This window comes from Canis lupus, chromosome 7, assembly GCF_048164855.1.
Source record: "Canis lupus baileyi chromosome 7, mCanLup2.hap1, whole genome shotgun sequence".
NCBI classification, from domain to species: Eukaryota; Metazoa; Chordata; class Mammalia; order Carnivora; family Canidae; genus Canis; species Canis lupus.
The window spans coordinates 26,509,943-26,523,369 of NC_132844.1; the positions used below are offsets into that span (position 1 = coordinate 26,509,943).

Consider the following 13,427-nt stretch of genomic DNA (forward strand, 5'->3'; position numbering starts at 1 on the left):
CTAGTCCTGGCTCTGCCACTTTACAAGTTAAGCATCTCAGTCAAGTCGCTTAACCTGTCCTCATCTTGGGGCAATCATGAGGATTATATGAAGCATATAATGTACATATCCATCACTGATGGATCTGTCAGTCAACTATTGGTACATAACAGACTATGCCAAAGCTTAGTGGCTTAAATAATAATTGTAATTCTTTCCATGTTTCTAAGGTTGGCTGGATGGTTCTTCCAATTTGAGCTCATACAATTGGTCTCTAAAAACTGCTGGTGGTTTGGCTGGGGTAGGTGGTCCAGTACGGCTTTACTCACGTGCCTGGCAAATGACAGGATACTTATTTGGGGCTCAGCTGAGGCTCCTCATCTCTGCTCCATATGTCTCTTATTCCCTTGGAGGGTAACCTTGGCCTCTTCACTGGGAGATCTCAGGGTTCCAAAAAGCAATAGGGAGTCCCATGCACATATGCTTTTTCAGCCCCTGAAACTAGTAAATGTGAGAGCATCAAGATTCAGAGCAAGGTAAGCTTCTAAAATAGCCCAGGAGGCATCAAAAACCACTGGCTTCACAGTCTCCCCATGCTGTTCCTGGTAGTGGAGGTGATGGAACTTAAGAAACTGCTCAGAATTGACAACAGCTATGCCACAGAGATCTGCATAAAGGAAATTTCCTAATCCAAGTAGGCCCGTGCATGAGGCATGCTTCAACAAAGGTGGATAAGAAAGAGATTGCGAATAGGAAGTAAATGGACTGAAAAAATCTAACCTCAGTTATAGGACAGGCTCCTATAATGGCATTCACCTGTTGGGTATTGTCAGCATGAGATCAATCCATAGGGCTAGATGGAGATGGTGAGTTGTGAGCAAACATTGGTGCCAAAGTTCTAAGGTATTCATAGCAAAATCCCACTCAATGCTGAGGGCATTGAAAGGAAAATCTGGTTTTCTCTCCTTCTCTACTGAGATGTTTTGCAAAAGCCAGGACAAACCCAGAGTTGCAGAGTAGCTGGTAGGAATTTAGAGAAGATCCAGTTTCAGCGATATAAAATGTAGGTCAGAGAATGAGTTGAAGCCTCATACGTTAGCCATGGCCAACAGAGCAAAGACTGGGGAAAGCTAAGATTTCAACTGATGGCAGGGGACACTCAGAACTCACTCTAGACCCACTAGGTCTGTGCCAGCACAAGTAATTCTGGATCCACCTTCTGCAACTGAATTACTAATGGGCTTCTTGCCCTCCTCAGAATTAACTCAGTTGCCACATGTGTCTGAGTCTGCAAAGGAGTCATTAATTACCCTCGCTAGTGGGAGCTAAGAGACCCTCTGCTTTTACTATAGATCTGCTTACCTGTTATAAATGAGACAGAGAAGTGGTTCTGAGCACTACCAATGGAGACAGGCCTCAGCAAAAAGTCTAGTTTTGCCATTTATATCCACGTGACATGGACATGCTTCTTTACATCTCCATTAATCAACTTCTGTAAAATATAGATCATTATTGTACCTACCTTGAAGGATGTTGAGAGGGTTAATGAGTTGAGTTAATGGCCATAGAAGGTATATAAATATCAGTAAATGGCAAGGGGTAAGTGCTAGATAGTTACCATTATAAGTGTTTCTTTCCTCTGCTAAAATTGACCACCTACCACTGTGTTAATGAAAGATAAATTAGATTTCCTACATTCAGAGATCTTAACTACTTTGTCTTTTAAGATTATATGGCAATCCAATCTTAGTTAATATTACGCAAATTTGGTTAGATATTCTAAAAAGGGAATTATTTCATTCTTGCTAAAGATTTTTCTTTGTATTTTGCACTTATAGCTGAGTCTATCACTGCAAAAGGAAAAGACAAAAATAAGCATGAAGTTATAAACATATTTAGGTGCATCTTCTGGTGCCTCCTTTTAAAGGTGATTAGTCAAGGGCAAAACATCTCTGAACCAGGGGAACAAAACAGCCATTAAAATATAGTACACAGCTGTTGGTAAAAATTCAAAATAGCTACTATGCTAAATTCATAGTATAGCTACTATGAAAAACAGTATGGAAGTTTCTTAAAATAATAAAAAACAGACATACCATGTGATTGAGCAATGCCACTTCTATGTATTTATCTAAGAGAATTGAAATCAAGATTTCAAAGTTATTTGCAGTTCTATGTTCATTGTAGCATTATTCACAATAGCCAAGAAGTGAAAGCAACCTAAGTATCCACTGATGGATAAATGGATAAATGGATAAAGAAAATGTGGTACAAGGGTACAAGGGTGCTTGGGTGGCTCAGTCAGTTAAGTATCTGCCTTTAGCCCCACCCACATTGGGCTCCCTGCTCATGGGAATCTGCTTCCTCCTCAGCTCTTCACCCCACTCATACTTTCTCTCTCTGGCTCTCTCTCTCTTTCAAATAAATAAAATCTTTTTAAAAACAAAAGAAAATGTAGTGCACACATACAATGGAATTTTATTCTGCCTTTAAAGAGAAGGAAATTCTGCAAATGTGACAATATAGATGAAGCCAGAGGGCATTATGCTAAGTGAAATAAGCCAGTCACAGAATGGCATATACTGCATGATTTCACATAACATCAGTTTTCTAAAATAGTTAAATTCGTAAAATCAAGTAGAATGATTATTGCCATCGACTGCTGAAGTGTGGGAAATGAGGAGTTACCAATCAACGGGCATAAAGTTTCAGTTAGCAAAAAGGATAGGCTCTAGAGATATGTGTACAACATTGAACTTATAGTCACAGTGTGTTGTACACTTAAAAAATGTAAGAGGTTTAAAAATATACTATACAAACATGGCAAATTATATAATGTAATTCAATTATTAAGAGGCAAAAGCGACAGACATGATCTCATAAGGTTTTGTCACCCAGTTGTTTTCTAAAGATTGTACTTTTTTCAGCAGTGTTTGCCCCTAGAGAAAAATATATCCTCAGCTGCTGTATACAAGTGATCAAATAAAGTATCTAAGCTTCCCATCAAAAGAGAGTATCTGCTGTGAATCTACCCTAAATCCCACATCAGAAAGTCTGTCAGAAATTTTCTAAGTTTCCTTACAGCCTAAGAGTACCACCTTCAAAGAATTTCTAATTAGCAAAGTGCTCTCAAAATAAGATTTTTCCAGTGGTCAGATTTGGCAAATGGCAAATGTGTGAAATGAAAAGAGCAAAGGACAAACAACTTAGATTTTAGACACCAATCTGGATGTGATTGACAGTTTAGTTCTGCCCTCTGCCCCACAGCATCTAGAGAATGACAGAGGTGTCAGGAAGGACAAAATAAGAAGATGCAGTCTCTTCCCTGGAGAAATACATGAACTCAGAGAATTTTACAACATAGGATAATACCTCAGAGCAAATGTACTACTTTAAAGTATATGAAGAACTTGCCTGTACATTGTCATTTAACCCTCAAGATCTGTGGCTTTTTGACCTATTGTCCACATTTGACAAATGAGGAACTTGAACTTTTTGAGAAATAATTGACCTACTCAAGATCATAATTCTAATTAGTAGTTGATGTTGGGACTCATTACATTTCTATGAGATTTCTTTCTGGTTCTCTCACCAAACCATCTTTACATTCAATCTGCCATCTAGGTTTAGAGAAACCTAGTGTCTAGTCAGAAGTCCATCTGGTCTAGAATAGATGCTTCATGCTGGGGATTCCAGGGAAAGAAATTTGTGGAAATAAAGTGCTGCACACGGAGGCCAGTCATGTATGGTCCCTGAACCCTGGTTCCCCAGATATAGTTAGTTTTAGGAGCTTCAAGATGAGCCAGAAATATTTGAGGACCACTGTAACATAGAAACTTAAAGAGTAACCATTCATATTTCTCAAACTGGAGTGGGTAATATTTCAGGATGAGCAGCAAAACATCCTTTTGATTCTAGATTTCTCTGTGCTCCCCTCCTTCACTGAAAGCTATGTGGTACCTCAGAACAGCTCTATCACAGTTACTGCAAATATGCATTAGAGAAAACTTTGCCCATTTCACATTATTTTGTGTGCTTTTCTTTAACTTAAAAAAAACCCACAGAGATAAGTGAAGACTACTCCCTGTTTATGATACAAACTCCCTGTTTATAAGATATATAAAAGATAACCATTCGAAATTATAATACAACACTCAAGTTATGTGCTTTGTTAATTATATGATGGCCAACTACATCCTTGTCGACTTTCTCAGCTATAAAACAAAGTTGGCTGGTTTTCCTCAGATGCTTATTAGGATACCCATTCCTATTAGTGCTTATTAGGATACCCTTCCATACGGCCACCACCTGCCCTGGGTAGTTTCCTGTGTTCTTCAGCAGGGACCAATAAGTCAAAGACACAGATGCTTGTGTATCTGTTCACTTATTTTTCAATGACCCACAACTTTTCAAAGAGAAGCGCATCAGACTATGTGTCCCAATTCTCCCACTCAAAATGATCAACCACATACTTTCAGGAGTCCCAAACCACCTCCTTCTGAAAATTATAAAGTGAAATAGAAACATGTGGGTATGAATGCAGAATGGGATTTTTGTAGATTATCTTGCTCAGTTACCTAGTTTTATAAGTGAGGGAAATAAAGCCAATTAAGTATTTAGAGCAGTGTAAATGATAAAGGACAAGTGGTGTAGTCATAGTTTGTGTAGAAAAGTATTATGATTAAAATTGTGCTTTAGAAAAATTAATCTTGCCACTTGCAATGACATGGATGCAGCTAAAGTATATTATGCTAAGGGAAATAAGTTAGGCAGAGAAAACCATATGATTTCACTCATATGTAGAATTTAAGAAATGAAACAGATGAACGTGGTGGGGGGGTGGGGGGAGAGAGGCAAACCATGAAACAGACTCTTAACTATAGAGAACAAACTGAGGGTTGCTGGAGGGGAATTGGGTGGGGGGATGGGTTAAATGAGTGAGGAGTATTAAGGAGGTCACTTGTGATAAGCACTGAGTGTTGTATGTAAGTGATGAGTGACTAAATTCTACATCTGAAACTAATATTACACTATATGCTAACTAATTAGAATTTAAATAAAAACCTGAAACAAAAGAAAAGAAAAATTAATAAGGCAATAAAACATCAATTGGCTAGAAAAGACCAGAAGGGAGACGAAAAATAGCTAAAAGGCAATTACAATAATCCAAGGGTGAGAGAGTGAAAGTATCTGAATCCAGGATAGGGGAGTGGGAAGAAAGTAGAAATGTACAGGAAAGTGTGAATCGATGACATATCAAAGACTATCTCTTATCTTTGTGGGAAGGAGATTACAAATGCCATAAAGTAGATTCTGTAGATGTTTGCGGAGTGTTTCATATGTATCATTCTACTAGATTGCAGGCATATTACTAAAAACAAGAGAATCAAGTCTTGGCCTCATGGTGTTCATTAGAAAAATAGAGAAGAGGGGAGCTGATTGAATGATAGAATAGGGAAAACAATAAACACTTTTTTGAATGTTGGAGTCAGACCCAACATTCAGTTGGAAAATAAGAGAATTGAAGAAACCTAGAGGTAGAAGAAACTGAAAGATCCTTGTTTGCCACACTCACCAACCCAAACCTATTTTCTCTACCCAAATGTCTCTTCCAGCCTTTTTTGTCAAAGTATGATACAAAAGTAGGAAGTCATTTCTTTCTGCCTCTGAAATCTTTGTGCATTCCTCGATAGTTGTCTTTTTATTTGTCCCTCAACGTGTACCTCTCAAAGGTCCAGTTGCACCTTGTAGCTCAAATATGGTGGTATCTAGAAAACACCTTTCCTCTGCCTGGCCACTGCTCCCCGCCTCCCCCCCTCCCTCCCCCCTCCCCCCCCCCAGGTTTGTTGACTTCTTTAGACTGTCTTCAGTTCTGCTATTTCTACCAAATATGGAAGAGGTTTTTAAAAAGAGTTGGATGATAGAATTGTTTGATTTCCAATGTCTTTCCATTACTAATTGATCACCAAGCCAGAAACTAACATGTCTAAGAATTAATCTATCATCATCTTTCCCCAGACCCTGATCAAGATTTTCTATTTATTTTAATGCTATAAGCCCCTAGCATACCCAGACTCCTGGTGTCCTAGCTTTCTTTTTTTCTTTTCCTTAAGAAGAAAAGGTTTTTTGTCTAGATGAGAAGCAAATGTGTGGAAAAGTTGGGTTGTTTCTCCAGATGGTATAATTGGTCGTTAGGTAGCTAGTGAAGTGTCTGGCTTAGCATCTGCACACTGAGAAGAAATATATAAGCACATTTTTAGTACCTTTAATGCAACTTCTGTACCTTTGACACTGAGGGCTAGATGTATCAACTAAACTAGGGAAATAAGCAAACATAGATACTTTGTCCCTAAAAAACTGGATCCAAAATAAAATCCCTAATCATTTTTTCAGTGGCATTAGAATAAGAGAACCCAACTCATTGAAAATACAACCCCAAGGGGGTACAGCATAAATAGAATTCTCTTCTTTGGTTTCCCTTGCCCAGCATTAAATATATGTGTTGCCCAAATCTATCCCCAAAATAAAAATAAATGTTGATTACTTTTTAATTATGAAATAAGGATAAAGTTTAGTTTTGACAATATGATGCTTGCAACCCAAAAAGAAAGTCTGTGTTTTTGCCTGGAATAAATGTTGATTCGATTAAAAATTTCACTGCAGAGTAATATTTCCCAGATTGGTGAAGAGAAAAGGAAACTAATATTTATAAACTACTCTGTGTTTTAGGCACTGTGCTAGAAATTTTCTACAAAGCAGAGTTCAACTAGGATGAATTAGACATATGACAAGCCAAAATGCTAATGTAGTTTTAGAAACTTAGGAGTACCATTCAACGTACTGCTTTTTTTTTCATGAGTTATTAGTTATAAAGCTAAAAAGAAAATTATTTGAAGTGGTTATAGTATGTGAAATTTCTGGAGATAACAGTTGATTTTTCAACACATTGAGGACTTATCTTCATCAGAATCGGAAATCCTGATTGGAAACCAAAATTGAATATAAGATTGCATTTACAAAGCTGTAGCCTGTTGTCTCATCCAAATGGTTATATTGCTAACTTTTAATTTTAAGCTTTAATTTTAAGCTTATGTCTGTGTAGGAAGTAGTAGGGAAAAACTATTCCCATTCTATATAAAAAGAAGCAGAGATAAAAAGAAGCTAAATGATTTTTTGTTTAACCCTCCACAGAAGATCAGTAGCTGATATCAAATTAAACCTAACTCACAGGCATAAGAATTTATGCTCTGGATGTTACCATTTTGCAACCATGAAAATGAATTCTTATTAAACTACCTGTATGTCTTTAGCTCTCAATTACCGAGGATTAACTTGTTAAATACACCCACTACTCAAAACCCCTCCTTTTTTGCTTCTACCCACTATGTAATCTTTAGAGAAATGTGAGACTTTGACCTTTTGAAGTAATAATAGCACATTATCCAGCCGCAATGGAATGAGTCAGCACCAAAGGGGCAGTCACGCAACACCCTCCAGAAAGCAATCCACTCCAGTAATACAAATCATTCCTGAAATAAGTGTCCTTGCAACTATTAAAGAAGAAAATCTAAGAGAAGAGAAAGGAGAATCACGGAAAGCGAAAACCATTATTTTAAAATTTAAATCAGTTCTTTTGAAGTTTTGTTAGCGTCCTCCTTCTGGAGTACAATTATCTTTTCTAGTCCTCTAGGATTTATTCAAGGAGCCTAAGGATTTCAATATGAATGTCATATAAATAAGATTGGAAAAATAATGCATCAAGTCTACATAAATACCACTAGTGATCAATATAATCTTTGGGGGTGGCACCAGTCTCTACAGGCGGTGGGAGAGTTGGAAGAGCACAGAGTTGAGAATCAGAAGACAAGCATGCTGGCCTTGGTTCCACCCTCCTCTCATCACCTGGAGCCTTGGCAGTCACACAACTTTTAGGAGCCTTGATGTCCTTTCTCATCAATAAAATGAACATACACTTCCTAACTTCACAAGGTTGCTGTCAGTGTCTAATGACTGAAAAATGGACAAGAGTATGTATCTATAGGTGTCAGCTGAGCTAGACTGGAACTACATTTTCCAGAATTCCCTTCCCTGCATAGTTCTGGGCTATAAAAGGCATCATGCGAGATTTGAAATGTGGAAACAAAACAGCAGCCATTTTACACCTGGAAGCTCAGTGCAGGAATGAGACACTGGTGCATCTCACACTCAGTGCTGCTTATCTGTGGGCTCCTCTGAGTGGTACAGGGTAGCAGTGAGGCCACCAGCTGTCACATTACCTGCTGGCTCCTTCTTCAGCTTCTCTGACTTCCCGGCCAGGAGCTTGTTAAGCCCCATGACAAAGCCCCAACTTCATCTCCAAGACACCCTGCCATATAGGCTTAAAAACAGAGAGACATTGACGAGTTTCAGTTCATCTTTGTGGGTTATAGTTCATCTGTTCCTTGCTTCTCCTACTTCACTTCCATCTGCCTTTCCCAAATGCCTGTTTGACTGCTGCTGTCTCTAGGATGCAGCTTTAGATACAGAATAAATAGTGTTCAAGGACTATTTAGCTCCTTTAATTGCATAAAGTAAGAAATCCATAATATATCCCTTGCTATACAAATAGAAGTAGATATAAATATACACATATGGATAGGTATGTGTACATCCTATTGACCCTGCTTCTCTAATGGAACCCTGACTGAAAACATGGGCTGTTTATTTCAATATTTCCAACATAGCAAATGTTCAACAAATTCTTAAACTCAAAGTATTTATTTGGCAAACCTTCAAGATTAAACAAAAATAAGATATTTTTAACGCAACAATCTCCAAAATAAAGTATAAAGGAGTTAACAAATGGTGTTTCTTGATTACATATTAATAAGATGAACTGCTACCTAGAATTATTTTCTGACACAATCAGACCAATTTATATGTAAGAATTCACTATGTCTGGTCCCTTGACATAAACTTACAACTAAACCTTATAAAATTTTAATTTGAGACATTTTCATGCACCATTTTTTAATGGCATAAACAAGAAGCTGTTTGCACCCAGCTAGTGGTGATTATTTCAGACTATAAATAAAGAAATATTCGTGATGGAAAAAGGACCAGTAAACACGCTTGAAATTGGTAATATTCTTATATATAAATGGGGTGTTTTCACCCATTCATTCTCAAAGGTAATAAAACATACACATTTATGGTTTTAATGATGATTGCAAGATTAAGATTATTTAAATAAGGTTTTCATTAACCAAGTTTTTACCAAAAAGAAGATATATGCATATTTGTAAAAAAAAAAAAAAAAAACTGTAGAGCTTTAAAAGCCTCAAAAATCTTTCAATTATAACCATCATGTTATATGTTATGACTTAACAAAAACAAAATAACTGCAGCTAAATACCAAAGACTTAGAAAGCCAGGGAATTGGAATTAGACACAATTATGGGAGTAAGACAGCCACTGGGACTCTGAGGTACAGAAAGTCAAAGCACTCACAGGGAGGCAATAGGAAGCTGCATCCAGAATGTCTCTTAGTAGGAACTGGAATCCCAGTCATTAGAGGGAGAGGTGTAAAGGAAGAAGTATAAATGCACTTCCTAGACCAAGATTATGGGCATTAACTGAGGGGCTGTATTATTCATTCATCTGTTCCTCTAGATTGTCTCTTCCTCTTGTTTCTCAAACTCTGCAGTCTTCTGGAGCCATGTTTATATTTATCCCCATGGCTCAAACCACCAGCCATTTTGCCATGTTTCCTGAGTTTACATTCCAACCTTAAGTTCTCTCTGGAGTTAGAGCCACAGGCCCTTACTTGTCCACTATAGGTTACCTCATGGATGTATCCATCCATAGTAATATGTCCAGAATCTAATCTGCACAAAACTTATTCCTGTTTCCTATATTCCTTCATTCATCTATTCTGTTAAACATATACTGAATATCAAACATTTGCCAAGTTCTGAGGACTTGGTAACAGATGTTCCTAGTCCATAAGAGATTAAAGTCTAGTACAAAAGTTCTCAGTCAAGCCACAGAATGAAATTGCTTAAAATCTTGAAAAACCATGGGCCTTACTCTCAGGTATTCTAATTTAATTGTTTTTTATTGAAGGGGAAAGCACATTATTATTATTTTTAAAAAGCCCTCTAAATGATTCTAATGTGTAGCTAGGGTTGGTAAACGAGCCTATTATTCATGCAAAAAAAACAGAAATTACCTTAGAGCTTTTACTTTCTACTGTCTCTAATATCCAATTAGTTTACCAGCTCCTATGAGAATGCTACAAGAACATTTCTTAAACTTCAGGCCCCATTTCCATTGTTATTTCTACTACCTTTCATCAGCCCACCCTAATTTCTCCAAAATTCTGACAGTCGTCTTCTAACTTGTTTCTTTGTCCACTAGTTTTTCCCTCTCAGATTGGCACCCTAAATAATAGCAGGAGTGAATTTCCTCAAACACAATAATGATCATACAGAGATCTATTGATCCCTAAATAATAGCAGGAGTGAATTTCCTCAAACACAATAATGATCATACAGAGATCTATTGATCTAACTCTAGTTGCATATATAAACATATAAAATAAAAAAAAACATATAAAATAAATATATAAATAATATATAATTCTAGAATAAAAATGTCAAATGAAGAAAACAAATCATTTAAGAATATGTGCATTTTGATCCTATCTTAAGATCAAAAGAGGCAAAACCAAATATATACATATATGTGTTTTTTAAAGAAACTTCTTATTAAAGAAAGATTTACATGAAGAAAAGTACTCAAATTTAAACCATACAACATGAGGTATTTTCACAATGTGAACACAGGCACCATAAAGGTTAAGAAATGGAATATTACTAGCACCTCAGAAATTTTTCCTTGTCCCCATGCCAATCAGGGTTTCTTCTCTCCTCCTAGATGTAACCAACAATATGATTTCAAATATAATAGACTTCCTATTTACAAACATTATGTAAGTAGAATCATGTGGTATATATTCTTTTATATCTGATTTCTTTTCAACAACATTACATTTGTAGCTTTTCACAGTGCCAGTATTGTAGCAAATGTGGTTTATCCAAGGCATGATTATTGCTAATTGAAAACTTTTCCCGGGGCACCTGGCTGGCTCAGTCAGGGAAGTATGTGACTCTATCTCCATCATGGGTTTGAGCCCCATATTGGGTGTAGATATAAGTAAATAAATGAACTTTAAAACAACAATAACATTACATTTGTGAAATTAATTCATGACATCATATGTTGCAGTGGTTTGTTCTTTTTCATTACTATACAGTACTCCCTGTAATTAGAGAGTCTTATAGACAGTATTGGTCTAGCTCCATCCACATCATTATAAATGGCAAGATTTCATTCTTTTTAAAAAAGATTTATTGGGGATCCCTGGGTGGCGCAGCGGTTTGGCGCCTGCCTTTGGCCCAGGGCCTGATCCTGGAGACCCGGGATCGAATCCCACGTCGGGCTCCCGGTGCATGGAGCCTGCTTCTCCCTCTGCCTGTGGCTCTGCCTCTCTCTCTCTCTCTCTCTCTCTCTGTGACTATCATAAATAAATAAAAATTAAAAAAAAAATTTAAAAAAAAAAAAAAGATTTATTTATTCATGAGAGACACAGAGAGGCAGAGACATAGGCAGAGGGAGAAGCAGGTTTCCTGTGAGCCCCTTGATTCAGGACTCAATCCCAGGACCTGGGATCATGGCCTGAGCCAAAGGAAGATGCTCAACCACTGAGCCACCTAGGCACCCTGATTTCATTTTTTTATAGCTGAGTAATATTCCAGTGTGTATTTATATACTATACCTTCTTTAGCCATTCATCAGTCAATGGACATTTGGACTCTTTCCATAATTTGACTACTATTGAAGTGCTGCAGTAAAACTCAGGGTAAGGGTATCCCTTTTCATGAGAATTTTTTGGGAAAATAGTTGGGTAAAAATTTACTTTGGGTAATACCTAATAGTGCCATTACTGGATCATAGGGTAGTTCCAGTTTTAACTTTTTGAGGAAATTGTATACTGTTTCCACAGTGGCAGACATGGTACATGGAGGAGTTTGTGCTGGTCTTGTAGGGAAGGGGCCTGCTACACTGGTCCTTAGGCACACTTAGAAAAGCAGACTCCCAGAGTACAGGTGGGCAGGACTTGATGTGAGCAAGTTAGGCAGCCAGTGTTGGCACTATGTTGTTTACTGAAGTTGGGTTATGCTGAGGGGCAGGGGAGAGAAATAGTGCTAGCCTGCTCCTTTGTCTCCTGAGAGAGTCTCTGTGATTGCTGCTCTCAAGGAAGCACCCCAGAAGAGTGAATAATTTCCTCTTGTGCAGTGCAGGCATTTTTCAGATCACTGTTTTCCTGCTTTCTGTCTCCAAGTTGCTTGCCTGCCTGGAGTGTAGTGCACTTTGGCCTCTGTTCCAGCCAAGTCCATTGGCTTTTAAAACTCCAAACTTGGGATCCCTGGGTGGCGCAGCGGTTCAGCGCCTGCCTTTGGCCCAGGGCGCGATCCTGGAAACCCAGGATCGAATCCCACGTCGGACTCCCGGTGCATGGAGCCTGCTTCTCCCTCTGCCTGTGTCTCTGCCTCTCTCTCTCTCTCTCTCTCTCTCTCTCTGTGTGTGTGTGACTATCATAAATAATAAATAAAAAATAAAAATAAAAAAATAAAACTCCAAACTTTAGGGACATACTGTGGCAGGTGTCTGGTCTTCTGTGGGAGGGTCTTGCTGTGCTGGGATGGATGCAGGTTTGACCAAGAAGGGCAGTCGCGTCAGAGTGCAAGGGTATGGGATTTGGAGCAAAGCAGGCTAAACAGCCAGTGTCCAGATGAGCTGTCCTCAGCAAATCTCTCTGCACCTATGCTGAGAGGCAGGGAAAGGAAATGGCACCCCTAGGCTCTTTTGTCCCTAGAGAAGTGACTCTGTGAATGCCACCTCTCATGGAGGCTCTCCAAGAAGAGTGAATAGTCTCTTCTCGTGCATCTTAGGTGATTCTCAAATCATGCCATCTGCCCCAGGGTTGTTTGCCTGCCTTCTCTCCAGGAGTAGGGCAGTGCCCTCAGGTCTCTATGTCAGTCAAGCCCACCAACCTCTAAACACCAGTCTTTGAGTCCAACTGGTTGAAAAAACTCACGAAAATCAGGCATTCACATTTTCCTACCCAAAAGCTTTGGGGAAGTGTCCTCCTTGTGTGTATCCCAGTATGCTCCACTCTCTCTCACCTTTTTCCATGACCATAGTTCTCTCCTCTCTGCAGCACCTGTGATCTGTTTCTCCCCCAAACTATGTCTCTGCACATCCTACCTTCCTCAATGTGACCTCTTCTATCCTTCTAGTTTGACAGTTTGTTCTATCAGTCCTCAAGTCAATTTTTTGGGTCTTCAGAATTAGTTGATAGTTATCTAGCTGTGTTCAAGGGATGAGGCAAGCCTAGACTCCTC

General features: G+C 38.4%; 1 pseudogene; it reads left to right on the forward strand.

Moving 5' to 3' along the window:
- Positions 1-11,016: 11,016 nt before the first annotated feature.
- On the forward strand, positions 11,017-11,172 carry LOC140637468 (U4 spliceosomal RNA; annotated as a pseudogene).
- Positions 11,173-13,427: the final 2,255 nt, after the last annotated feature.